The sequence below is a fragment of the Paramormyrops kingsleyae genome, chromosome 3 (genome assembly GCF_048594095.1).
Source record: "Paramormyrops kingsleyae isolate MSU_618 chromosome 3, PKINGS_0.4, whole genome shotgun sequence".
Taxonomy (NCBI): Eukaryota; Metazoa; Chordata; class Actinopteri; order Osteoglossiformes; family Mormyridae; genus Paramormyrops; species Paramormyrops kingsleyae.
This window is the reverse complement of record NC_132799.1, coordinates 23,154,319-23,180,654: the sequence shown is the minus strand read 5'-3', so window position 1 is coordinate 23,180,654 and position 26,336 is coordinate 23,154,319. Positions and strand designations below refer to the sequence as shown.

General features: G+C 47.5%; 1 long non-coding RNA gene across 2 annotated transcripts in view; it reads right to left on the bottom strand.

Annotated features, from left to right (window-relative positions):
• Nucleotides 1–26,075, bottom strand: part of LOC111846125 (uncharacterized) — a 48,792-nt gene extending 22,717 nt beyond the window's left edge. For both annotated transcript variants that reach the window (XR_011989544.1, XR_011989545.1), the window contains exons 1-2: nucleotides 25,826–26,075; nucleotides 25,490–25,606 (exon numbers count right to left, since the gene is read on the bottom strand). This is a non-coding gene — a long non-coding RNA (uncharacterized lncRNA). The remainder of the gene's footprint in view (nucleotides 1–25,489; nucleotides 25,607–25,825) is intronic.
• Nucleotides 26,076–26,336: the final 261 nt, after the last annotated feature.

Sequence of the window (26,336 nt, the reverse complement as noted above, 5' to 3'; positions counted from 1 at the left end):
GGAGGTGGAGATAAATATTTTGGTGGGATGTAGCTGAAACGAAACAATATTAACAAAAACAATTTATGTTGCATTTGTCACATTGTGGGAAAATGAAAGAAGTGTAGCCATGACCTTGTTTCAAAGTCTCACTGTCACATTTCACGTTAAAGCAGAAATGACCCGAGGAGGGTATCCCAACTTTAACAAGCAGCACCCTCGCCAGGCCGTCCCCATGACTGCGTTACACCCCCCAATCACCCAGGGATACTCAAACGGCACTGTTTGCATAGGGCAGCGGCTCAGTACTTCACTGATACTCAAAGTGTTAAACAGAAGCAGCGAGGTGTAGTAAGGTGGTTAAATTTTGTGTAATCATTTGATCTTGTGCTATTCCTTTTTGTAAAACTTTATGTCTAAGTGACAACATATTAAAACTTCAGCACTAGGTACATTTTAGGGTTTCAGAGCCAAAAACTGAACTGAAGCAAAATTCATACAATAAAAGTTAGCAATTCTCATGAGCTTCGACTGATTTTTTTTTTAGCACTTTAGGTTTAGTGTTGTTGAATTAAACCTCGGAGTTAGGAGATTAGTGGTTACTGAAGCCAACTTTTGGTTAACTTTGTCCATCACTGCAGATTGTACAGAGATATCTGTGGCAGAGCTCACCAACACTCAAACCACATATTACAGTGTCGCACCTTGTAGGCCACAAACAGTCATCACATTAAATAAACAAGCTCCTTAAATAGGAGATGCTGAATCAGTATGTTCTGCTAACCAGCTAGCTGTACTATACGCACAAAAGTATTGGGACACTTCGCCATTGCACCTACAGGAATTTTTATGACACCCCATTTCTACATCCATAAGCATCAATATGGAGTTAGTCCCTCCTTTGCAGCCATAGCAGCTGCCACTCTTCTTGCATGTAGCTAGTCGGCCATGGAAGCCCATTCCATGAAGGTCCCAGAACACAGTTTTTGTACTGGGGTTAATGCAAGAGGGCATTTGCAACACTACAGTTGAGTCAACAGAGCGTTGGCGACTTTTACACACTATGTGCCTCAGCATCTGTTGACTTCATATGGTCTGGTACTTTGTTGTTCCTAAACAGTTTGAGTATGCAATAAAACCATTTGCAGTTGACCGTGAAATATCTAGCAGGGACGAAATTCACAAACGGACTTATTGCATTTTATGACAGGACCACACCCAAATTCACTGAGCTCCAACCCCACACTTGATATTTTCATTTCCATTCTTTCACAAACCTAACTGCATGGCTAGGTGCTTGACTTTATGCTTTAGCAATCGGTCTGAATAAAATACCTGAATTCCATGATTAAGAGGTGTGGAGGAGATCAGGGGGTATTCCACAAAGCAGGATTAAGGGAAATTCTGACTTTTTTCGACAAGTCTTGCTCATTTAATTGGCAGTTCCGTTCCATCAACGTGTCTTAAATGAATCACAGCTGAGCTACCATGGTAACTTAGGCGAGTGAACAAGTCTGCTCTGGACCAGGTTAACTGTCTCGCTTAATCTCAAAGAACGTCCGATGTGTGGGAACAGATTCCCAAAAGATCATTTCGTCGGACGAAATTCCACGCTCTCACTACTCATGTCATGTAATAAACGACACGGATCTGAATGAAAGTATTTTAAGGAGACCAAATAATACAGAATAACATTATACAGTAAGAATGACAAGTGAACTCAACCCAGAAAGTTTCCTGTTGGCTATGGGGATCAAACCAGGAACTTTCGCGGTGTAAGGCGACAGCACAAATCACTGCACCACCATGCCACTGTACTAGGCACTTGTAACATTTACATAACTTAAGCATTTAGTCTGTCTGCAATTCTTTGGCCAGACAACTCCCTGGCTGTATGGCCACAGTATTGCCTTCTTAGCGATTACATCTTTGTATTTTCCATACAGTTCCATCAGCAGCGTTTGTTCTGCAGCGTAAAAAAAGGCTTTTTTTACAGGCTTTCCGACTCATTTAATCAATCCATCGTTCATCCATTCATTTGGGCTTCTTAAATATCTCAGGTGTGTGCACTAAGTTCATTTATGCAAGTCTGTCTTGTATGAACTTTGATTAGTTAATGCTGAACTGTTAGTGGAACGACATGAGGCTAAGTTGAGTCTGACTTTTTCGGCTATCTTTAGCTACTTTCATGGAATACCCCCTGCTGTCTGTACTTGCTAGCTATTTATTTAGGTTTTGAAAAATCTGGGGGTCACTCAGCTGGCTGGTTTTATGGCAAAGTGAGGGGAAAACGACATCTGGGGACTTTCTGATTGTGGCCTCAAACAGCAAACCCACCCCTGAATCATAATCTCACAGGTCCAGCGTGACAACATGAGCGTAGCAATTGCTTACCACTGCAGAACCACCAACCCCACACTTCATATTTTCATTTCCATTTTAATCTGCATTTCTACCCCAAGCAAAACATCTGCTCATCTTCCAAATTTACGTTAATGAATCCAGAACATCCATGAAATGTTTGAAAAGTATCCTTTTTCCCAGAAATGTTACCCACACATAGCATCAACCCCAATAGCGGCAGTGATTATTTACCATACAGTTATTGTGAGGTCTCTGCTCTAGGGCAGATACACTGAGATATGGAAAATCCAAGGACTCCATTTTTTACCCAAGTAAACTTCCTGGGAAGCTCTCTGCTCCTCCAGCCCATTCGCTTTCAGAGGCAGCAGATCCATCAGGCGGGTCCTACACAGGTTCTGGGAGAGCCGGTAGAGCATTGATGACTCTCTGGCATGGAGCTTCAGGGCTGCTACTGGCTCCAGCAAAGTGTGGCTGTACCTTCAGTGACACCCTGCTGGGAGACCAAAAATAGCCCCTGACTTCATGCCATGGGTGCATGCAGCCTGTGTATACAGGCTGCCTTATATTTAACAAGCTCATAAGCCTCTGAAGGAGGCTGGCTCTTCATGGGTTATGACCATAACATCATGTTCCGGAAAATGGCAGGGATACTGAAGGACTTTGCCAGCAGCAGAAGAAGAAAATGGACCTTGCACTTCAAATGAATAAACTTTATTGACCTCATTTCATAGAGCAGACACCTGTAATGGGGTTGGGTCCCAAGATGAAGTAGGATAGACCGACGGTGAACTGGGAACACTGGTTCTAAGTGAGGGGGATAGAACGAGTGCCAGTCTCACTTCGGCTGGGCACTGCAAGCATGCTCCTTGCGAATAAGCCCTTAATTATGGGATGGATTGCACTTTTCCTGCGAGGAATAGACAGCGCCATTTTTAAAATGGATTACAGGACCTCAGACACAGTAATGGGCGATGGCTCCTGCAGATGATGCGGGCAGGTCAGGCTGGGACACTGCTCTCCCAGACATTCATCTGGATGAGGTTTGCTGTTACGACTGCGGGAAGACATTAGGGTGAGTACACCAAGAGGGCGGGAGCCAGGAGTGGCCGGGGATGGCGGTGTGCAGACTGGAACGTGTTTACGCGCACGCACGCATTTTCATTATTTACTTCCTGTAGGAAAGTCTACAGCAATCAGGGTGGATGAATGTGCACGATAGGTTAGGCTGTAGTCGTGGCCCTGGGCAGACGTCAGGGGCCCTGGGCAGACGTCAGGGGCCCTCTTATCCTCAGCAAAAACAGAGCAGTTAGTTAAATAGGCAGCATCTAAATGTCCATGCTGATGTCAGCCGGAGGCCTCCAGGTAAGTGAATCCGCTCCTGACAGCCATGCTCTCCTGAGACACACAGAAATCATCCATCCATTATATACTCACCACATACTTTATTAGCCACCCCTACATAGGGCCCATTCCTCTCTCCAGGACCACTTCAAGGCTGGACTCACACCAGCCAATCACACCAAGTTCAAAACTATTGAAATCACATCTTAGTTGTTCTAATGTGCAGTTAAACAGTAATTGAATCCCTTGACCTTGTCTGTTTGAGTCACAGCCATGTGTATGGCTGTTTGGAGGAGCCAGCTGATTGGTCAATGACAAGGTGTACCAAGCCACATGATTGGCTGTTTGGAGGAGCCAGCTGATTTGTAAATGGACAGCTGTGTCTCATTGCGTACAATGAGTCCAGCCTTTTTAAATAAATATTCTATCTGTTAGAATATTAGCTTTGAGCTGATGGAGTTCAGGTATAAACCAGGGAGCAATGTAAAGCAGTAAGACAGTCCGTGTTCTAAGAGGAGCCAGAATATCGATACCAGAGGATAAGCAAGAATTATAATCTTCCACTAATTATGCTGGTGAGTCCATAGAAGGGAGACTAGGGTAAGACTTATTTAAACTAACCAAGTTTTCTGGATGGACCTGCTTAATATTACAAAATCACATAATGTATGTTGAAGCTTTGAATTCCTGAGTGGAAACCATGAGTCAAATAGCACAATTTAATGATGAGAAATACGTAAATCAACAGAAGTTAGACTGCAGGGTGAGACAACAGAATTTGTTACGAGTTCGGAAGTTCACATGTTGAGTCATATCACAACAATCTAACACTGCATTAATATCTTTGGTAAAGCTTTTTAGTAGGTATATCAAAGTGCAAGGTGAAACCCCCGTTGGGGTGATACTGGGAGACACTGCACACAGAGCAGTTAGAGCAGATGAGAGTTCTTAGACGTACACTATAATAAAGCAACAATCACAGGTCCACAGAGTCTGACAACAAGCAGCTCAAAGGATCATAGTGTCAACATGATAAATCAGCACAAGGCTGCATCCACCCCCCCCACCCGGGGGAAGGACCTTTACAGATGTAAACAAACCTCAGCGGAAGGACATGGTTCAAATGTAAAAATTCATTGTGTTGATGACAAGTTTCTGTGAGGCAGCTGATAGTCTGAAATGAAATCGCTAAGCAGTGGAGCCTTGTTAGTAACAGCTGAGGTACGTATATTCTGGAGACTTCACCAGAGGAGTGAGCGCACTATGGCTGACACTATGGTCAGCAGTTACTGGGAGACTGCGATTTATAGACCAAATGGAGTGAAGAATCTTACTGTAACCGTTATGCCTGCTGAAGAGGAAATTTCAGCGAGATCCAAGAGGGATACAACGTGGACGCCGGAGAATTTCGTGGTGGAACAGATCAGCAGGTGGCTCACAGTTTCCCCAGAGTCGATAAAGTCTGTCTGCTAAGCATTGCAACAGGGTAGGAGTAACAATAGCAGCCGGCACAGTGGACGGGGTAATCCAAGACAGTGGTCTAAAACTGACCATTGTTTCAAGCCCACAACACACTCACGTCAGTCTGTTTTAAAAGCTCAGACAAGAAGTAAAACAAGATAAACCCACAAACAAAGCAAAGCAGCAGCCTCAACACACCAGAGTTCCCTCACTGGGACAAAGCCTTCAGCATCCTTCCTCTGCTCTGCTCATTGGGCTTCCCTCTTGCCGTCTTTCTGCCTATATGTGCCCCATAGCAGGCATCTCCAACCCAGCTTGCTGCATGACCTGCTGCTGGGTCTCCCATCTGATGTGCATCTGCTCTGCAGCTCAGTGGCCCTCCCCCTCACATGGGCCAAACTCTCTGCCCTCTCTGGGGTACCTGTCACCTCACGGCTTCAGTGACACTTCGGAGGACCATGCGATTCATGTGGCTGTCGGAATCTTTCCCAAGTCGCCCAGTAGGGGTGTACGGGGCAGCGGTGTTGTTGCTGCCAACCCCCCAATAAATCACTTCAGGGCCCCCCCTCAGATGTTTCAAAAGCCCTGTGCAAATGTGTGGTTTGACTTGGGGGGGGTGACACCACAAATTAATTAAAAGGTGGGTGTGGCCTTAATCAGTCTTCTCCAGACTCTACCACCTTAAAAGGATGGGATGGAATACGATAACTGCATAGTTTGTCAGCTCTGTCACAGAATGGTGTCGGTGGTGATATCTTCAGATTTTTTCAGAGGAGGGGAGCATGGGAGGCTGCAAACCCCAGAGTGAGGAGGAGGGCAGCGTGGAAACAGTGGCTGGCAGGGAGACGTCAGCCAGACAGGAGCCTCTGAGGTGCTGGCCTCCTCCTCCTCCTCTTCCTCCTCCTCCGCGCTCTGGACACAGCCGGCACATCTTCCTCCTCCTCCTCCTCGCTCTGGACACAGCCGGCACATCTTCCTCCTCCTCCTCCTCGCTCTGGACACAGCCGGCACATCTTCCTCCTCCTCGCTCCGCCGCAAACAAAGAAGGCACCATCTGCCTCACCAGTTTCTTTTTCTAAACCTCTGGTTGGTATGTTTGCTCAGAAGAAGCCGAGGCTATAAGCAGCAGTAACAGAGGCAGGCTGAGCTGCACCCTCATCATCGGGAGGAGACAGACGGGCCAGTGAGCAGCTGCAGTTCTGTGAAGCAGCAGTCCGCCTGCTTACGGATGAGACCCGACGGCCCCGAGCCTCGGCCACCACCATCGGCTATCGCCCGGCCCGTCTGAGGCCAAGTAAGGCGTCACATGGGGCTTCAGGCGCCGGGCGAGGTGTAAGGTGACCGCCGAGCCTGCCTCACTTTGTAAGTGACTGTACGTAGCAGTGTGACGGTGCACTTCAGGGACAGCTGGCGCCAGGTAGAGGTCCTTCTCCATACTTACGGGTTGCACTGTGATGGGGAAGAGTATAAAGGATACTACAGCGAGTAAGGTAGGTGTAACTGGTCCAGAGAAAAAAGCAGACGATCTGGGTGACGCAGAAGAGTCAGAGGGAGGGCAGAGTTTTGTACCCTGTGGGACTGAAGCCTTGGCCAGCCAAGCTGAACGCCGGCCCCCAACATGGTGTTCAGGTGGGAATGTGAGGATCTGGCCATTCAGCATAATGAAGAGCAGTGCATTCTGGTCACTCAAGCGGCACGTGACACATGGGTCTCAGTCAGGCAGCCCAACACAACACAGAGAGGTCATCTGCGCCTCTAATGCATGGGTTTTTAATTGCGATGTGCCAGTCCATTCAGCTGTAAACATTTGGATCCAGGCCCAGGCGAAGCTGGTAGGACTCAAACAGAGCCGAATCAGGTACTCGGCATTCTCCTTCAGGGCCAAGTTCCTGTCAAGGTGAAGGCAGCAGCCTGGAAGGTTCAAGGTTCTTGAGTGTGCAGCAGTATGCCAGGTCTGATAGGCGAGGTTTAAAAAAATATATACGTTTCAAAATTCCTGAAAATACAGCAGTCTGTTTTGTGAGGTTTTAAAAACATTTTTCAAAGTGCTTCAGACTATAGCAGTCAGATTTTTTCTGTTTGCTCTATCTAAAACATGTTTTTTTGCATGTTAGAACATAGAACAAGAACATAAGAACTATACAAACGAGAGGAGGCCTTTCGGCCCATCGAGCTCGCTTATGCTGCATAAATGCGCTTTGTTTCAGATCAAACTGTGGCTCTTTATCTTCAGCACTCTCATCATTAGTTAACAAAATGATCTTCTGAGACGAAGCCCTGATCATGGATATATATCTACTAACGACAGTTTGAAAAGGAGAATCATGGCAGAAAACAAGCTTCTTCAAAACAAGGAGGAATTAAATATTTTCACTGCTGTCCTTTTTCTGCTCAGTTACACTCTGATAGCACCCAAGAAATAACACATCTATAAAAGTGACAGTCTGCAACGTCGCTATAATTAACCAAAATGAAAATAACATGATGTTTTAACAGCAGGCTAAGGCTGATATTATTGCATTTGCATTCCATTTATTTAGCAGGGCCTTGATCATTCTGCTGAGCAGCAACCTCATGATCACCGGCACAGCATTCATGGGGCTGGATCGTCCTGATCATTAACGAGCATTAATGACCATTAATGATCATTAATGAGCATTAACAGTGCAGGATGCATGAAGTTCCTTCTGCCCAACAAGGAAATTGCACACTAGAAAAATGTCAAGCTGGACACGGCAGCATGAATACACAAGACACCGGCTTAAATGTGTGTGTGGTGACAAAGGATGATACGCACGCGGGGATGCAGATCGCGGGCATTGTGAATACAACAACGCGTTTGCAAAAATCACTACAGAGCCTAGCAGAGGCTTATGGCTGGCTGTCCATCAGCATTAGAAAGGCAGTAAGACACAATCAATAGCAGTAATAGTATAAGCAGTAAGAGCAGATGGTATAATCAGTGAGCACACCTTTATATAGTATCTATCAGGGTAGGGCAGCTGGCCCCTCCACACCCAACACTGCTGCATGGAGACACAGGCGTCACACAAGCGTGACGTTGTAGCACCACAGGGGAGCCACACAGAGTGAACAGCGGGCTCTCGTATTAACGCACCACGCTCGGGTCCTTTGCAGCGGGCTCTGGTATTAACGCACCACGCTCGGGTCCTTTGCAGCAGGCTCTGGTATTAACGCACCACGCTCGGGTCCTTTGCAGCGGGCTCTGGTATTAACGCACCACGCTCGGGTCCTTTACAGCGGGCTCTGGTATTAACGCACCACGCTCGGGTCCTTTGCAGCGGGCTCTGGTATTAACGCACCACGCTCGGGTCCTTTGCAGCGGGCTCTGGTATTAACGCACCACGCTCGGGTCCTTTACAGCGGGCTCTGGTATTAACGCACCACGCTCGGGTCCTTTGCAGCGGGCTCTGGTATTAACGCACCACGCTCGGGTCCTTTGCAGCGGGCTCTGGTATTAACGCACCACGCTCGGGTCCTTTGCAGCGGGCTCTGGTATTAACGCACCACGCTCGGGTCCTTTGCAGCGGGCTCTGGTATTAACGCACCACGCTCGGGTCCTTTGCAGCGGGCTCTGGTATTAACGCACCACGCTCGGGTCCTTTACAGCGGGCTCTGGTATTAACGCACCACGCTCGGGTCCTTTGCAGCGGGCTCTGGTATTAACGCACCACGCTCGGGTCCTTTGCTGTGTTCGGCTGAAGCTGCCTCTGCCTGGACATGTGCGGGATAAGGCAGAAGGTCGAAGGTCACCCCATGGCCTTAATGAGCTCCTGTGGTCTCGGCCCTCAACCCCCTGCTACGGCTAAGCAGGCATTCCATGCATCCACAGTCACATGCCCGTAAATCACTTCCTTAAGCTTTGTAAGGATGACTAACACAAGAGTAATTATGTCGCTGCATTATTAAAGTTTGAAGAAGCAAACCAGCTTCAGGCAAAAACACTGCAGCTTTTCCCTGCTGTATGTGGCCCCCTGCATGTCCACGCCTGCCTCAGCACCTTCTGGGTGGGATGTTTGCTCCTCTGACACGCTGCCAAGCAGCATCGTGCTTTTCACACATCACCCCATGGGGGCGCTTGTGCGGCCAGGCCGGCTTATCGAAGCAAGGACGGGCGCCAGGTACGGAGGGAACCTCACTCTGGGTCCCATTAGACATGGGGCTGAGCATGCAGGGAGGCCCCTACTGTCATTCACATAAAACAGCCTGCAGTAACCAACCCTGCTGGACTGACCACCAGCAAGCAGACATCAACTCATCCAACCACAAATATCCCTGTTAAGGCAGCAATCCTCAGAACGACATTGGAGGAGGAAGAGGAGGCGCTACAGAAGGAAGCACTAGAGGAGGAAGAGGAGGCGCTACAGAGGCGCCCAGCAATCAGTGTCAGTCCACCCACATGGCATCTAATGGGCACCCACTTGGCAAGCTCGTTTCGCATAGTCTCACAGAGGGGGCACCAGCTGTGAAGCCTTCGACCAGTACTGCTGGCATCCCATCAAGGGCCCATCAAGACTTTCTCCTACCCGGACACCCTCCACCGGTGAGTATCAGACACAGTTCCAGCACATATTAGCTTGCGCCTGGCTGAGGTGACAGGACTGGCAGTGAGGGTGTGTCGGTATGCGGCGCAGACAGGGCACGAGGTCCTGCATCGGCACCGTCACCGGAGCACAACGCCGGCAGCCTTCCGGCGGCCTTGATGGTGACAGCGGCGTAATGAGGCGGCACCGCAGGGAGCGGGCGGCACGGTCCAGCGCGCCGAGGTGACACCAGCTGCTGCAGCGTGACAGCCGGGCCGCCCGCGTGCCAGGCCCCGCCTTCTCCAACGCAAGCACACTGCAGTGTAAAAGTCAAAGCAGGAGACTCCTGAAACGGCTCACCTCACAAGACTTTTCCTAACTTGTCTTCAAGCTTTTCATGATTTGTAGGTGCAACGAGACTGGGAGCAGGAGAGAGACAGAGAGTGAGTCTGCAGGAGAGCAGATCGGCACGCACACCCTCCAACCACAGAACCTGCATGAATCCTGCCTTCAAATGTAATTAGCAGGTTTTATTCAAAGTAATGTACAATTTTCTGAGAAAGCAGGGTCAGCCAATCCCCAGAGCAATTGGGGTTAAGCGTTTTGCTCAGGGGGCTAACAGTGATATCACTTAGCCAACCCTGGGATCTGAACCGGCGACCTTCTGATCACAGGCACAGCCCCCCAGCACACACACAGGCAGCCCCCGTGCCGGTGATCTGCATCCTGTTCCCAGCTTACGGCTCTCGCTCCCCAGGCTGCATGAGCAGGGGTCTCATGCAGCAGGACGAGGATGAATGCGACAGGCGCTGATGGTGACAGCAGGGGATGGGGCACAGCGACAGAATGCCGGCTCAAAGTCCACTCGCGACACATGGCAGTCGAGCACAGCAGCCCAGATCCTGCCCCAGAGCCGGCACCACCGTGGACCAGCAGGGGGCACACAAGGGCAAAGGCAACAAGCAAACAGGGGCCATGGCCGGCTTTAAATGGCACTGGAACCAGCAGCAAATAGAAAGACTGCCGAATGCAAAGGCCGCTTAACACATAAGCTAACGCATTTCATCACCTGATCAGACGATCTTTAACTAAACGTGTTAGCATGCTGTACCTATCATCACATGGTCGCCAGTCCAAATCCCCGGGCGGGGGAGTGATGTCACCCTTAACCCTAATTGCTCCAGGGACCATCTGAGCCTGCTTTTCAGTAGTTTCATGCTTCGGACAATGGTGCCTGCAAAATAAGCAAGCATGTATATAAATGGCAGAATTAATTATGCAAGTTCTTCTGAAAGCTATGCTCTTCTATACCCTAGATATGTTTTACTTTAATAAAGAAAAGAGTCAAGGGATAAATCAAAGCAACCGAGGCACAATGCAAGTCTCGACACATTACTGGCAGCTTGATTGTTTGGAAAAATAATTGCCGTGCAAACACAACCTACAGTGAGTGTGAAACTGTATGGCTATCTAATCACGTTTGGTGAACTTCAAAAAAAAAGAGTTAATATATCCTGCCAAAGGATTCATGAAGAACACTCAGCATAAGATTGCAAATGAGAATTTCTCATAAACAACCAATCAACACTTCATTGAGGGTGTGAAGATGCCGACACCCGCACTTGGCATTCTCTAAGCGCTCAGACCCATGCAGCCATCCAAGCTGACTGCAATAACCAGCTCATGTGGTTTCCCAGCATGTCACCAAAAAACACCTTTTTTTGGTAAAATCGCCCTTCGGCTTGCAACACCGACAGCTTTGTTCCCCATCACCAGCAATGCTTCTCCAGAAACATTTTTGATGCTACCATCATCATGCCATTGGGATCTCGAAATGACCATGTCTGCCTGCAAATGGTACTTAAAACTTTTGCAAGCTTTGGTCGAAACATTGTCGACGCTGTGATTGGTTGGCGTCCTATCCTGGGTTGTTCCCTGCCTTGCTCCTGTAGCCTCTGGGATGGGCTCCGGACCCCCCTGTCACCCTGAATAAGATAAACGCTTACAGAAAAGGGATGGATGGATGGATGGATGAATGATGTCCCTAGAGGAGCAGAGGAAAAGGTTACCCTCGTGCCTGAAGCACAGCTAATGCGGAGCTCCGTTCTCCATCAGACATAGTGGCCTTTGACACTACGCTGAGAATTGAAGTGAATTTCATTCTGAGAGACATTAAGCTGCCAAGCCATCTCATTGTAAGCATTGCATCATGGGATGCAAGTGCTGGCTCTCTTAGCCGACTCATAGGAAGGTCGTAAATAAAAATGATTCACCGCAAGAAAATAGAGGCGTCAGACTGATGTGGCTGGTGGGGGGGGGGGGGGGGGGGGGGGGGGGGAATGGGGGGTCAAGGTGTTTACAGCAATCTGCTGCAAAGAGGTAAAGAGAGAGAAAGCGAGGAAATGCAGACGAGGTGATACACACACCATGCAGGACATCTGCCGCGTTTGGCTCTTGCCGGGATAAGCTGCCGCCACCACAGCAGGAAGTGTGACCGGAAAGTGGGCACTAACTTCTGCCATGTTAACATTAACCACACACGCATGCCTGGCTCTCCACATAGGAAGCCGGCGCCATCCCACACACCGTCAATACCTGGGCTCTCATTTATCAACATGTGTATAACACAGTTCCTAAATGTGTGTGTGCACATCGGCAGTATTTATCACACGTACGTACCTCCAATATCAGTGCCTGACCTTACAAATGCTTACTGGATGAGTGGGCAAAAATTCCCAGAGACACCCTCCAAAGTCTTGTAGAAAGCCTCCCCAGATGAGTGGTGGCTGTTATAGCTGCAAAGGGGGGACCAGCTCCATACTGAGTTAGAATGGGACGTCATAAAGGTTCCTGTAGGAGTGATGGCCAGGTGTCCCAGTACTTTTGTCTATATACTTATATCCTTATTCTTGTTTGTAATATATTTTGTGCTATATGCTTGTATTGTTCTTTTATTACTCTAATTTACTATTAAGAAATACATTTTAAAAAGAAAGCTGTGGGGGGGGGGGGGGGGGGGGACCAAACTTCACAGAATATAAGGTGGAAGTTATAGAAAGAAGAGAAACAAACAAACAGACAGAGGAGCCAGCATGGGGACAGGGGACAGGGAACAGGGGACAGGAGGCAGGGGACAGGAGGCAGGGAACAGGAGGCAGGGGACAGGGGGCAGGGAGCAGGGGGCAGAGGACAGGGGACAGGAGGCAGGGAACAGGAGACAGGAGGCAGGGAACAGGAGGCAGGGGGCAGGGAACAGGAGGCAGGGGGCAGGGAACAGGAGGCAGGGGACAGGAGGCAGGGGGAAAAACGCAGGCAAGCTGAAGGAAAGTCATAAGCACAGTTGCTTAAAATACGATTTTTCAGTTTGTGGCCAAATCTCTTAGTGACCTGGGGTACGCTTCCCAAAAGCATTGTTGCTAACAACGTTTAACATAGAATTAATACATCTACTGGGAAGTAACAACCACATTTCCATTTAGACCTTTCAAAATCTCCTCCAGAGCCGTCTTCCCAGCAGACCCACCCATCGCCAGATGCCCAGAGCGCCCAGGTGACTGAGTGCGTGGCTGCAGTGGTGCTGGTTTTCCTGGGGGAGGGGCTCAGATAAACATGATCACTTGTTTTAAATTCCCCATTATCCCCATGAGCTACATCTGGCTTAGTGGCTGGATCAAGAATAGAATCGATACGCATGAAGTGGAAATAAAAGTCTCCCAAAGCACTGCTGAAGCGTCTCTGGCTCTCGCCTCGACGCTCGAGAAAACGCTGCGAGTGAGAACTGGCCTCGGCGCTCATGCGGTGTTTGTGCACCGAGAGCCTGGCTGACACCTGGGAAGCAGGAAATGGTGGCAGAGTGAGCGCAGGTCAGAACTCCCATCCCTCCGGTGGCCTGTTCCCGCGAGGCGCAAGGCATCCCGCACGATGTGTGCCGCAGCCGATCCGGCCCTCTGCGCACCCGGCTCCCCCGACACACAAACCTCAAAGGCTGTCACAGCGGCTGAAGAAGCAGGTTACCCAGAAAAAAGGAGGCTTTAAAAAGCTCCGCTGCAAATCCCTCCTTCTGAGCGACAGGCTTCACCGTAACATGCGCCTCTGCTGTCTGCGTTTCCTGCGCTCCGCATTCACAGCGGATCAGTGTCCAGTGGCATCCAGTCATCTCTGCTCACCCCTCTCCCGGGTTTTAGACAAGTTTTCCACAAGTTTTGAACACTCCCCTCCCCCCTCGAACTAGCTGCAATTTCAGGCAGCTCCAGGGTTTAACACGCTTCTCACAGACAAGGCCGCCACTGTCCATTGATGCATGCAGGGGATTACTAGAGTTAATTCTGATGTCTTACAGCGTGAAGACAGAAAGGATTCAGGCAGAATTACACCATTCTCCACTCAAAGTATTTTAAAGAAGATTTCAGTCAGTAAATAGGTGCCTTTCTGAAATGCAGGAGAAGGACAGGGTGTTTGTGCATGAAACTACTGCCAAACACCATTTTTCATGTAGGGGCTTTCCTGACAGCGCTACTTAGAACAAAAATTGATTTAAAACTGAGAGAACATGTGCACTGTGCACAGAGAGAGTGGGGATCACAATCGAATCTGCAGCCCTGCACTGGTGCCATCCCAGTGGCCAGCATCATTTATTTGCTTGCTCGTGCAACAATGAGATCATAGTTTAAACAAACACATTTGGAAGAAAATGCAAGAAGGCCGCAGTGGTTTCTGCTTAAGTAGTATGTATGTGCCATCAGCATAGCTGCCATCTGCGGTCCCAGAAACATGGAAGCAGCACCAGGGCCGACGTGCTGCCAGTGAGACTCTGCTAAGCTTCACTGTCACTGGATGCCACAGGACGAGGCCCCCAGCTGCTCAATCACTGCAAGCAGATGTGCAGCTAATCAGCACAAGTCTGCATTATGCTTGCACAGGCTCCTAGTGACGGTCGCGCGTCACCTGTGCTTGCTGCCTCTCTACAGACCCCTCGGCCCCTAATGTCAGGCTCCCCGCCTTCAGAAGAGGCACCCTTCTCTGGATCTTTAACTAGATGAGGAGGTTCTGGCATTTTAAATGGATCGGTTTGTTTATGTTGCTGATCCTACATAAATTTCCTTTAGGGGCAGAAATAAGCTTGAAAAGTGAGACACATTAACTGGCTCCCCATCATTCTTGCGATACTTCTGTCCTGAAAAAATTGACAACGCAGCCCCTGGGCCCACAGTACAGCAAGTACTCAGTCATGGCTATAAAAAGTTATGGGACATAGGAATTACAGGAAAAATATATAGAGAGCACAGCTCTCCTTTATTCAAGACTACCAGAAGCCAAACACAGGCACTGTTTCAAAGCATATGTGCATTTCATCTACTGTAACGAAAACCAGTGCTTTAACTATAACAAAATTTTACATGGCAGTAGACAGAGATGCTTTTGAACTAGAAAATACTCCATTGCAGGCAATAACTGTGCTCTTCTACAAAGTGGATCTGTGGAGTGACTTACTTGGCAGGATGCTTTTGGACATAATTACATTTCTAACTTTCGCCCTTTACGTTAAATACCGTTCACTTAAAAAAATTTAAAAAAATACTACTGAGTCTAACTTGTGCCCAACAGTATCCCCATTTCCAAAAACAAAATTTTTGTAAAATATGATCTTTAAGAAACCAAAGCAGATTGTTCCAGATGAGAAGCTCATAGTTTGCAGTGACCCTGGATGCCAGCCATCATGTCAGCGTTTGAGTCCCAATCAGCCTCACAGGACAACTACAGAGCTGCTGGGTCTGGGTGGAATCGACAAAAGCGAGACGATGGCGTTGCCGCTTCTGTGTGCAGGCTGACAGCCAGAATCATTACCCTCGTTAGGACATTATTTACCACTTTGCAGAGAGTTGGCTATTTGCCTGAGCAGTCCACTGTCCAAAACACAAGAACAAAAGTAAAAAAAAAAGGGATAACGCGCGGGCCTGTAGGAACCTCTATGGCAGGGGTGTCAAACTGCAGTCCTGGGGGGCCGGAGCCTTGGGTAGCTTAGTTCTTTCCTATTGCACCACAAATGATTCAGCTCAAGAGCTGTGTGGTAATTAGCACAAGGAGTTGAATCAGGTGTGTTAAATGAGGGGAAACCCAAAAATGTGCAGGGCTCCCGTCCTCTATGGTATCTCTTATCAGACATATCGTCACTGCAACGGCACAGTATGAGAACTCAGGGTCCACACCCACCAGGGGGACCCAGGGCATGAAGAACTACAGTGATCAGAGTGGGGACGTACCTGTCCGGGCCTTCCGACCCTCAGCAGATGGGGACGTACCTGTCCGGGCCTTCTGACCCTCAGCAGATGAGGACGTACCTGCCCGGGCCTTCTGACCCTCATTAGATGGGGACGTACCTGCCCGGGCCTTCTGACCCTCAGCAGATGGGGATCTACCTGTCCGGGCCTTCTGACCCTCAGCAGATGGGGACCTACCTGCCCGAGCCTTCTGACCCTCAGCAGATGGGGATCTACCTGCCCGGGCCTTCTGACCCTCATTAGATGGGGACGTACCTGCACGGGCCTTCTGACCCTCAGTAGATGGGGACCTACCTGTCCGGGCCTTCTGACCCTCAGTAGATGGGGACGTACCTGCATCGCTGCACTTCTGGCTCAGAGCGCAGAGAGCATAAGCAAAAAATCAATGTTGTCTCCAGCTGAGAAGGGACTCGTTCAAAGGCTAAATACTTCATTCAGGCCGGCAGGAGTCTTTAGTGTGAACATTAGAATCATCATTAACATCATACTAGATTTATTTAAACCAGAGCTGGGCACTTTGATTTGAACATCTGTAAAAATATAGTCCACATGAAATCAAGGTGAAGCGTGAGGCGAACCCAAGCATAATAATTTATGTTCATTAGCACACAAATGGGTTGCCAAACTGAACAACATGTACACCACAGGGAGAGGGACAGTGAGCATCTCTGTTTGCTGTGTCCTAAAAAGTGCTTAGAAAGGTTACTATCCATTACACAGCAGCAACAAAATGATGGTTCATTTGTTTCACGTCGTATTTAGGCTAATAAATACAATACCACTCTGAGTGGTGGAGGGCTCTGCGTGCCGTAATGATCCATAGAGCTATGTTGTATGGGGCTTCCCTAGGTGAACATGGCGGGATGACCAACCATGATCCAACAACGACTCCCAATAAGAGGTACCGAATGGAACAAATGTATGCTAGCCAGAAGAGCGCTACTTGGACCAAGCCCAGTGCCAGGACTGAGGGTGGTATTCAAAGGCTAGTGCCTGAGGGCCAGGCCACCCATGTGACCCAGGCAAGCTGACCAACCACAAGACAAAAGGTGGGGGTCCAACTGGGCAGCAGACATCAGATGGAAGAACCCAGAGGCATTAAACCATGTCAGCCTCTGAGAGGAGTCAGCTGACACACTCTGGGCATCTTATAAGGATTCCAGCTGGACAACTGCCAGAGGAGCTGTGAAATGGACACGGCCTGCTGGGCGGAGACTCCAGGGACGATCCCAGACACGCTGGAGCTATTCTATCTCCTCCAGAGAAAAAGACGTTTGGGCTGAGCTGCTCGGTTGGCTGCCATGGTGGCCCTCAACAGGAAAGTGATGATGATGATGATAAATATTATACCAAAGTCAGAAATTATATGGGAGGCTAAAACCACTGGATTATTCCTCTGAAGAAAGAAAGAAGACACTGCAATAAAATATTAATAGAAGGAGCTACGGCAATCAAATAATAAATATTTAGAGTCACCTTGTCACTTTCTACATATTGTTTATATTTTCCACAGTGATTTCTGTTCACATCAAAGAGAACTAAATATCAGTTGAGTTTGGGCTGCCAGTCGTCACGGGAAAATCTAATCTGGACCGATATGCGCTCAATGAAGCTTTGAACGAGTGGAAAAAACAGCACGGGGCAAAAATGGGAAGCTTATTTAAGTCAGAGTCACCTCTTCTGGGGCATGGTGGCCGGGAGCCTGCAGCTGCGACACAGAAGCATCGTTAATGACTGATGCTGATATTTCTTGCCAATCAAAGAGCCACAATGAACTTAGGCTTTATCAGCCTTAAAATGAAGTGCTTCATTAAAAACAGGAATGGCCTGGAGATCTGCGCAGATGGTGCCTCAAGCAACGGTAGCGAGGTTATCGAGGAGGATCCTGAGCAAGGCGCCTCCCAGAGGCAGAGACAGGGAATGCAGTCAGCAGGCTAGAGCTGCCTTCAGGCACCTGATAATCCCAGACCTGCCAGGTGCCGTCTGGGAAATTCCTGCCATGCAGACAGTCAGCTTTCCTCCCCCAACCAGAGATTTGGGGCTCATCTCAATGCATAAGGAACTTCATACATCACACCGTACCCTGGCTTTTGAAAAATGCCCTTTTCTGTGCTGTAAATCGCAGCTAAGGCACAAGACGACACACACCGCACCTGGGGCTGTCACCTACTCTCCTTCAGGCAGCACTCTGCACGTCTGGCTTGGTCTGGAAATTCACAATCAGATGTCAGTGTATCACATGCAGGAATCCATACAGTATATGCCATGAAGTGACTGTCTTCTTCTTCAGGCTTGTCTTTTGTGTATTAATGTGCCACACGCCATGCTGGTCAAGATCATATGGTCGCTTTTGAGAAGGGAAACTGTCCTTCTCTGCTGTCGCCACACAAGGGCTTCAAACACCCAGTTCAAGGGCCAATCTCATTTTCAGATTTGGACCCTTTCATTTATCACTCTCACAAGAAGTGGCCCTTTTTATAAGTCGTGTTAGACCGCAGAGTTGCCCGTCCTCAAATCCATGAGTGGCTGTCTGCAGTTCAAATGCATCCTTCATCTCAGGAAGTTGTCAAATACGTAACAACACTGAAGTACTCTGTTAGTAATGAAATGTGTAGCTGCCTAAAAATTCTGTTAAAAGGACTTTTTTGGTGCAATGAGAAATGGCTGAAATCTCCACCTGCCCATACTGTGTCCTTAGCATATGACAATTATTATTCAGCCGTCTTGCTGCATTATCTGGCATCTTCACGTTGAACCGAGGGATGTCATTATGATCACACTGCCATTTTCACAGCAAATTACAATAAATTTGTTTGTATACCAATACAGTATCTTAAGCTGTCATGGCTGACTGCACAATATCATGTGTCTTTAACCTCTTTGAAGCTCAGGGGACAGATACAACATACATAGACTCAGATTATGCTACATGTGTGTGGCGCAGAGGGTTAGGGTGCCGTGCCTGTAATCAGAAGGTCACTGATTGAAATCCCAAAGTCAACAGTGTGATGTCACCATCGGACCCCTGAACAAGGCCCCTAGCCCCCAACTGCTCAAGGGACAGGATCTCCCCGTTTTCTCAGCAAAAAAAATACTTCACTTTTGATAAATAATTGGAAAAAAAATGTGTATCCGGACTTGTCCTCCTGACCTATTTGCTGTAGGAAATGCCTCTGATACCTGGGGCCACGTTCTGTTAAAGCAGAGGCCATGTTTTTCCCACGCAGATGCAGCCCTCAACGTCTCAGGGTATGAAGAGGCCCCCTGTCCCCCACCCACTGTGGAGGTCAAGGGAATCTGCAAGAACCTTGACAAGGTGTGAAACATCAAGGCCGCGGGGTTCCGGCTCCTTGGTTCCGGGATGATATGTGGTCCGGCGGCTGAGGATTCCTGGGCCTCAGGGGCATTCAGCTTAAAGTTCCCCAGTGAGGTTACAGATGGATTTAAAGAGGACATGAACTTCTAGAAATTAGTTTCTGTTGCTTATTGCTAAGGCAGAGAACAGCATTCTTTGGCGTGGAGCCGCTGACTCTCCTGCTGGTTCACCAGACAGACAAGGATGATGATGTGCATTATGCTTAAGCCACAGACAGGAAATATCAATGGGAAATGAGCACCGAGTAACAAAGAATCCATCATGAGCCCCACACACCGCAGCTGCAATCAGCCCAAAGAGGGCTTTCTATTGGTGACGAAAAAGTGGGAGGGGGGATGTAAGTGGGGAGCTGAACGCTTCCTGGATGCCGCTCCGCTCTCTGCATGTGCCCATTCTGCCAGGGTGTTGGATGGGACCAGGATGGAGGAATCAATCAAGCAAAGAGAGGCTATGGGAGTCCTGAGTGACAGGCTTCTTTTTCTGCAGACATTTCAAGTCATCAGAAACAAAACACCAAGATAAGGAATCCACGCCTTTCACAGAACGGATACTGTAACTTCAGAGTCTCTGTTTAAGAAGGCAGCCAAACAGATAACGCCCTCAGCACTCGCACGATCTGACACTGACCCACTATACACACAAAAATAGTAAAGAGTGAATAATCTTCTAGGAAATTTAGATAATTTCTTGGCAAACTCCCCATATTACTTTATCTTACAGTCCTGTGCAGTTGAGCTGGAAAGTTTAACTTTGCAATGAATCAAATCCTTTTACGGATTTTCCTGTCAAAGCCAGACAAAACTAAACACTAATAGTTGCCTTTGAAAAACAGAATGCCGTCTTCCGTTGGGGGAAACCAGCCTGTCGATGACTGTGAGCTTCAGCGTCATACAGTGTCACAGGTACAAGCATGAGGGGGAAATGGCCCAGCACGAGCCACGTAATGGAAGAGCGAGCCAGACCTGTGTACAGTCTGTTTTTCCAACATGCCATTACTTTATTCCAGCACTCCAAAGACACACAGTCAGGCTGATTGCTGTCTCTGCCCTAAGTGCACGTGCCCCGCATTTGTAACAGCAAAACAACATCCCAAGGACAATTCACATGTGATCTGTAGTGTTTTAACAACGCAGTTTCAGTTCAGTGTTGCACTGAAGCTACTGATAAAAGACACGAGACCTGTGCTGCAAGGTGACCCTGACCAGGAAAAGTATTGGAAAATGGGTGGGTGGGTGGATGGATTGTTGTCCAGGCCAATGGGTTAACAAAGAAAGTTGAGTCTGTTAGTTTCCTTCTTTGTGCTCGTTTCTGCAGAAAAAGGGCCTTGATATCATCAGAGCCAATTAATTTCACTTTGCTTTTCACGTTACCAGGCAACACAACAGACCAGACAAGTAGGTCTTTATTCTAGTCCTCATCACAAGCCGCCCTCAAATCCATCCCAGCTCCTAAATTGCAGCTTTAAAACGTGAAATTTACATCAATATAGCAGCAAATTTGAAGCACATGTAGAATTTATTCAATGTTTTTAATCACCCCATGTTTAAAGCGCAGATGTCGACATTAACGCCATCTCTGATGATATCAGTCTGCCGTCGTTCAGTAAGATAATTACAATCATCAAGTCCTCAGGGCAGGAGCACATAAGTGACTATTTAAATCTGAAAAAAGACACCTGTATTTCACTCGAAATTTATTAGTTTTATTTTAATACCAGATTGCTCTACTTGGCACAGTGACATTCTTTGTTTTTACTTTGTTCAGAACAATGTTTCCATTCCACATTAATATAACTACTTGTCCAGGACGGTGTCATGGTGAGTCCAGAGCCCAGCCCAAGCAGCCCTGAGCATTGGCATCACAGGACAAAGGGAAACACTGGGTGGGATGCCAGTCCATCACAGGGCACAGGGCAGGGGACACCCTGGACAGGATGCCAGTCCATCACAGGACACAGGGCAGGGGACACCCTGGACAGGATGCCAGTCCATCACAGGACACAGGGCAGGGGACACCCTGGACAGGATGCCAGTCCATCATAGGGCACAGGGTAGGGGACACCCTGGACAGGATGCCAGTCCATCACAGGACACAGGGCAGGGGACACCCTGGACAGGATGCCAGTCCATCACAGGACACAGGGCAGGGGACACCCTGGACAGGATGCCAGTCCATCATAGGGCACAGGGTAGGGGACACCCTGGACAGGATGCCAGTCCATCACAGGACACAGGGCAGGGGACACCCTGGACAGGATGCCAGTCCATCACAGGGCACAGGGCAGGGGACACCCTGGACAGGATGCCAGTCCATCACAGGACACAGGGCAGGGGACACCCTGGACAGGATGCCAGTCCATCACAGGGCACAGGGCAGGGGACACCCTGGACAGGATGCCAGTCCATCATAGGGCACAGGGTAGGGGACACCCTGGACAGGATGCCAGTCCATCACAGGGCAGGAGAGATTCAATCCTGAGAAGAACAGGGGTTACACTGCTACGAGTTATGCCCTATCTCTGTCTGGCCAGCAGATGTCACTGCTGTGCCCTTTCATTGGTGTCTACCCAAACTGTTTTCAATCCATTGTTAAGTGTTTATTGTTATGGCCAACCTGCCATAGGTTTGGGTGACTGGGTCACCAGATGGATCGTGGCGTGTCATTCATCCATACTGGCTTATATGCAGTAACGCTATCTGCATCCAAACGGGTGGACTTGATGGTCAGGTTCAGCCTTTGTCCTGTTACGCAGTGGGCAGAATTGATGGTCAGGTTCAGCATTTGTCCTGTTACCCAGTGGGCAGAATTGATGGTCAGGCTCAGCATTTGTCCTGTTACCCAGTGGGCAGACTTGATGGTCAGGCTCAGCATTTGTCCTGTTACCCAGTGGGCAGAATTGATGGTCAGGCTCAGCATTTGTCCTGTTACCCAGTGGCCATCTGCCTGTTCAGGACCCCCAATCTCCACCAATTTGATAACTCAAAGGCAAAATGCCAGCTAATGTCTAAAATGTGCCCATTGATCCCAGCATCTTCCCATTACGTCACTTCACAGATACAGACTGTGCTATTTGGATACTTATTCCTTTATAAATCACCATCACGCGGGTGCAAACAGAGATGTGTATGGACTGCACATTTATATGTAGGGCTACGTAACCCATACAGAGCAGGGCTCGATGCCCTGTCTGTGACACATTACTCCTGTCATCATCACCAAAACTATCTACCATCTGCACCACAGCAGCACTTCCATTGGATTGCACCACACAATATAGCCTTTATTCACATCTCACACGACGAGTCTTGGTCACCCAACACCCTGTCAGTGAACCGTGGTTTTTCCCTCCTTGGACCGCTGCCGATTGATACCCCACAAGCTTTAATGTTTTGAATTTCCTTATGTTCTTATATTTGAAAGAGCACTGCTTTACACAGCGTGTAGTTTGAGTATGTAATAGTCTTCCTGTTAGTGTAGTGCAAGCTAACACCCTGGGTTCCTTTAAATCAGAGCAACTCTGAGCTATTAGTTGAGTTCTCCCCAAACGAGCTTGATGGGCGGAATGGCCTCCTCTCGTTTGTAAATTTCTTATGTTCTTATATTTGGGATCAGCTCTAACCATGACCATAATTATTTGGCCCTTGGCACTCAGATACTTACCCAGTGAACATGTCAACTCTGAGTATTAAATTTAAGTCAAAACGGGAATAAAAACAGGGACTGTCCTTGGGAGACTCTTCTGCATCAGGAATCTGGAGTCAGTCGAGAGCAGCAGATAGAGTGACTTGTGTCATGTAAATATGATGCTAGATCTATCCTGTTTGCTTAACCTTCCCCACTACAGACTGAGCCGCATGCATTCAAGACAACAAACTGAATTATAAATGCCCTGGTCTTTCATTCCCACACTGTAAAGGCACCCCCCCCTCCCAAGCAAGTCCTTTGTGACAAAACGAGCACTATTCAGAAGCAAATTGCTCATGGTCCAAAGCATTAATGATGAACATGTGCTTCAGTATCAATCTAAACACGAATGTCTTCTTTTTAATGGGCGAAATCAGCAAATCAGTAGCGCTTCACTCTAAATAGCTGTCATTCCAAGCTTGCAAACTTGGAAATCAAGTCATAAAGCGAAAGCTGTGAGCACACTAATCTGTTCACTTACTCTTTGACTGATGGAATGAATGAATTTAATCAGCTCTGTGAAAAACACTGAATAAACCGTTAATACTACTCAAATGTTATTGGTTCCATTTGAGCTGAAGTATGAATGAATTGGAGCTTATTTGATGAATAGAACAGGATGTACAGAGAAGTGTGAATCTACAAAAAGCGGCACAGTGACACACTGCTGCTGGACAGTCAGGTTCATGCACGTAAATCTGATGCAAGTTTGAAGACCAACAGCTCCAGGACGATCAAGAAACACCAACAATAAGACAGCCGAGAGCAGTGTGGAGCTCAGCAGGTCAAGCTCTGCGCCTGTGATGAGAAGGTCACCGGTTTGAGCAGAGTATGACGTTTCCTCTGGGCCCTTAAGAGCAAGACCATCAGCCCCTGAAAAATGCTCTGGGCTGCTGGATGGACGGCGAGCCTGTGCTCAGACCCCAAGCTTGTGTGTGTGTGTGCCTTAAAAATGAGGAATAAGATAGGATATGTGAAAACGAACACATTTCAATGCACCTGTAACTCAGATTTGTGCAAATAATGCATTATTTCATTTGCTTAATTCAATTTAGTAATTTCTGACATAATGTGCTTGTAACCAGCAACCTTCATGCTTTTTCTAAACATCTTCTAGCCCTATGAGAAGCACTGCAGATTGTGAAGACAGTGAGCAAACGCTGCATGGATATCACTGAGCCCAGAAGGTAAGATACGACAGATAAAATAAGATGAACTTTATTGATCCCAGAGGGGGAATTCTGGCAAATACAGAAGCAAGGTGTTTAAAGTGCAGAAAAACAAACATATAGGGCAAAATAAGGCAGAGTGCAAAGACACAAAGAAAATATAGTGCAGACAAGTAAACACAGCTCTAACAAATGGAAAGGTACACAGTGCATAGACAGAACATCCTGAAAAAGTCTGGTGTTATCAGCTTGAAAACTGAGGGTGCAAACTTTCGACATTCGTCTGGGAACCACTGAAGGTCACACGTGGGTGATGCGAGTTCTCCCCATACTGGGTATCTGTCGTACCTTCATCATCGCCTAGGTCCGAAAGAGCACTTTATCTCTGACTAATAATGTAGTAAAAGTCACGTGGCGCCACTCCTACACTGCAGATTTGCATGCTATGCTTAGGTATCTGCAATAAATGCACGCAGTGTATATCAAGTTAACTCAGCGCAAGCTGACGCATCAGTTACAGCCCCGATGCAGCCACGCCAGGTGTGTGCTGAACATCTGGCGGATGCAAGCAAAATGCCACACAGCTGGTGATGCAACATCACCTTGCAAAGCCACTGGGCTGCGGGCGAAATGCAAGTCGGCGTCACGCAGACGCAGTCCTGGCAACCGAAGAAGAGAACACAGCCAGTAGCTGAGCCTGTCCCATGGATTTACGGAATGTCTAATGTACAAAAAAAACATCATTTCCATAGCTAACAACCAGTATCCAATGTGCATTAATGGTCCAATAACTTTTAAACTTCACATTTACTTCTAATTCATAGCAAAAAACAAAATCCAACTTGAATATTCATCACCAGTTACGTAGCACTATACACCTAATAACTGACAAAAATCGAAGTGCTATCTGAAGAGTAAATTAAAGTTTATAACTCATCTACCAAAGTCTGCGTTAAGGCTAGACCACTACACCAATGAGCAGGGAGTCACAGCCGTTGGGCGGCACACTGAACTCTGGGGGCCAGCAGATCACTTTGAGGATTAATGCACCTCCGTGCCTAACTTAGCATTTCACATTCACATCAATGCATTTAGTTTATAAAAACACATCAGATGCACATTTATGCTACTGCACTAACTCTGAAATGACACTAGTATCTTTTATCACCGGTTAGTCATTTTGCAAAACGTAATACTTCTATAAAACACCCTCCACTTACTCTTCACAGTTTTAACAGCTATCCAGTATATATTCCATTTTATATTTCATGAGACTTTAACAGTTTTACCCACCTGATAGAGTGACAGAAAACCAAACGCGTTAGATGTTCTGGTGGTTTCTTTATTTGCTTTGCCCTTTGACCTTTGCCTGAACCATCGGCTTCCCTATCAATGCTGGCACTGCGCCCTCTGTAGGACGGAGACAAATCACATGTAATTAGCTCAAATCTCATTGAAATGAGTATTACTTTGTTGTAGAAGCAGTTTGGAATACATAATTAAAAAATTTAATTAGACGCAAGTTTCTTTTTGACCCTTCATATCTTTATATTTTCTTTATATATGTAACTGTTTTTAAGTACAATTAACTTGCGTCTGCTAAACAACATTTGACTTGTTATCGATTACTTGTTCCCTCAGTAGTTCCCTCAGTAGTTCCCTCAGTAGTTCCTTCAGTAGTTCCTTCAGTAGTTCCCTCAGTAGTTCCTTCAGTAGTTCCCTCAGTAGTTCCCTCAGTAGTTCCCTCAAGAGTTCCTTCAGTAGTTCCCTCAGTAGTTCCCTCAGTAGTTCCCTCAGTAGTTCCTTCAGTAGTTCCTTCAGTAGTTCCCTCAGTAGTTCCCTCAGTAGTTCCCTCAGTAGTTCCTTCAGTAGTTCCCTCAGTAGTCCACAAAGGATTACAAAATTCACAGATACAGTAACAAATATAGTAACTGCTTGGAATGAAAGACGCATCATGATTAACAAACAAGAGATTAGTGTGTTATTCATGACTTGTTCCTTCAGTAGTTCCTTCAGTAGTTCACAAAGGTTTACAGAATTAATAGGTAGAGCATCACACTTTACTTGGGGGGACATTTACTTAGTTAATGGTTAATTAATGCACTAAGTGTTAGTTATTTTCTGATCCTATGTTCATTCA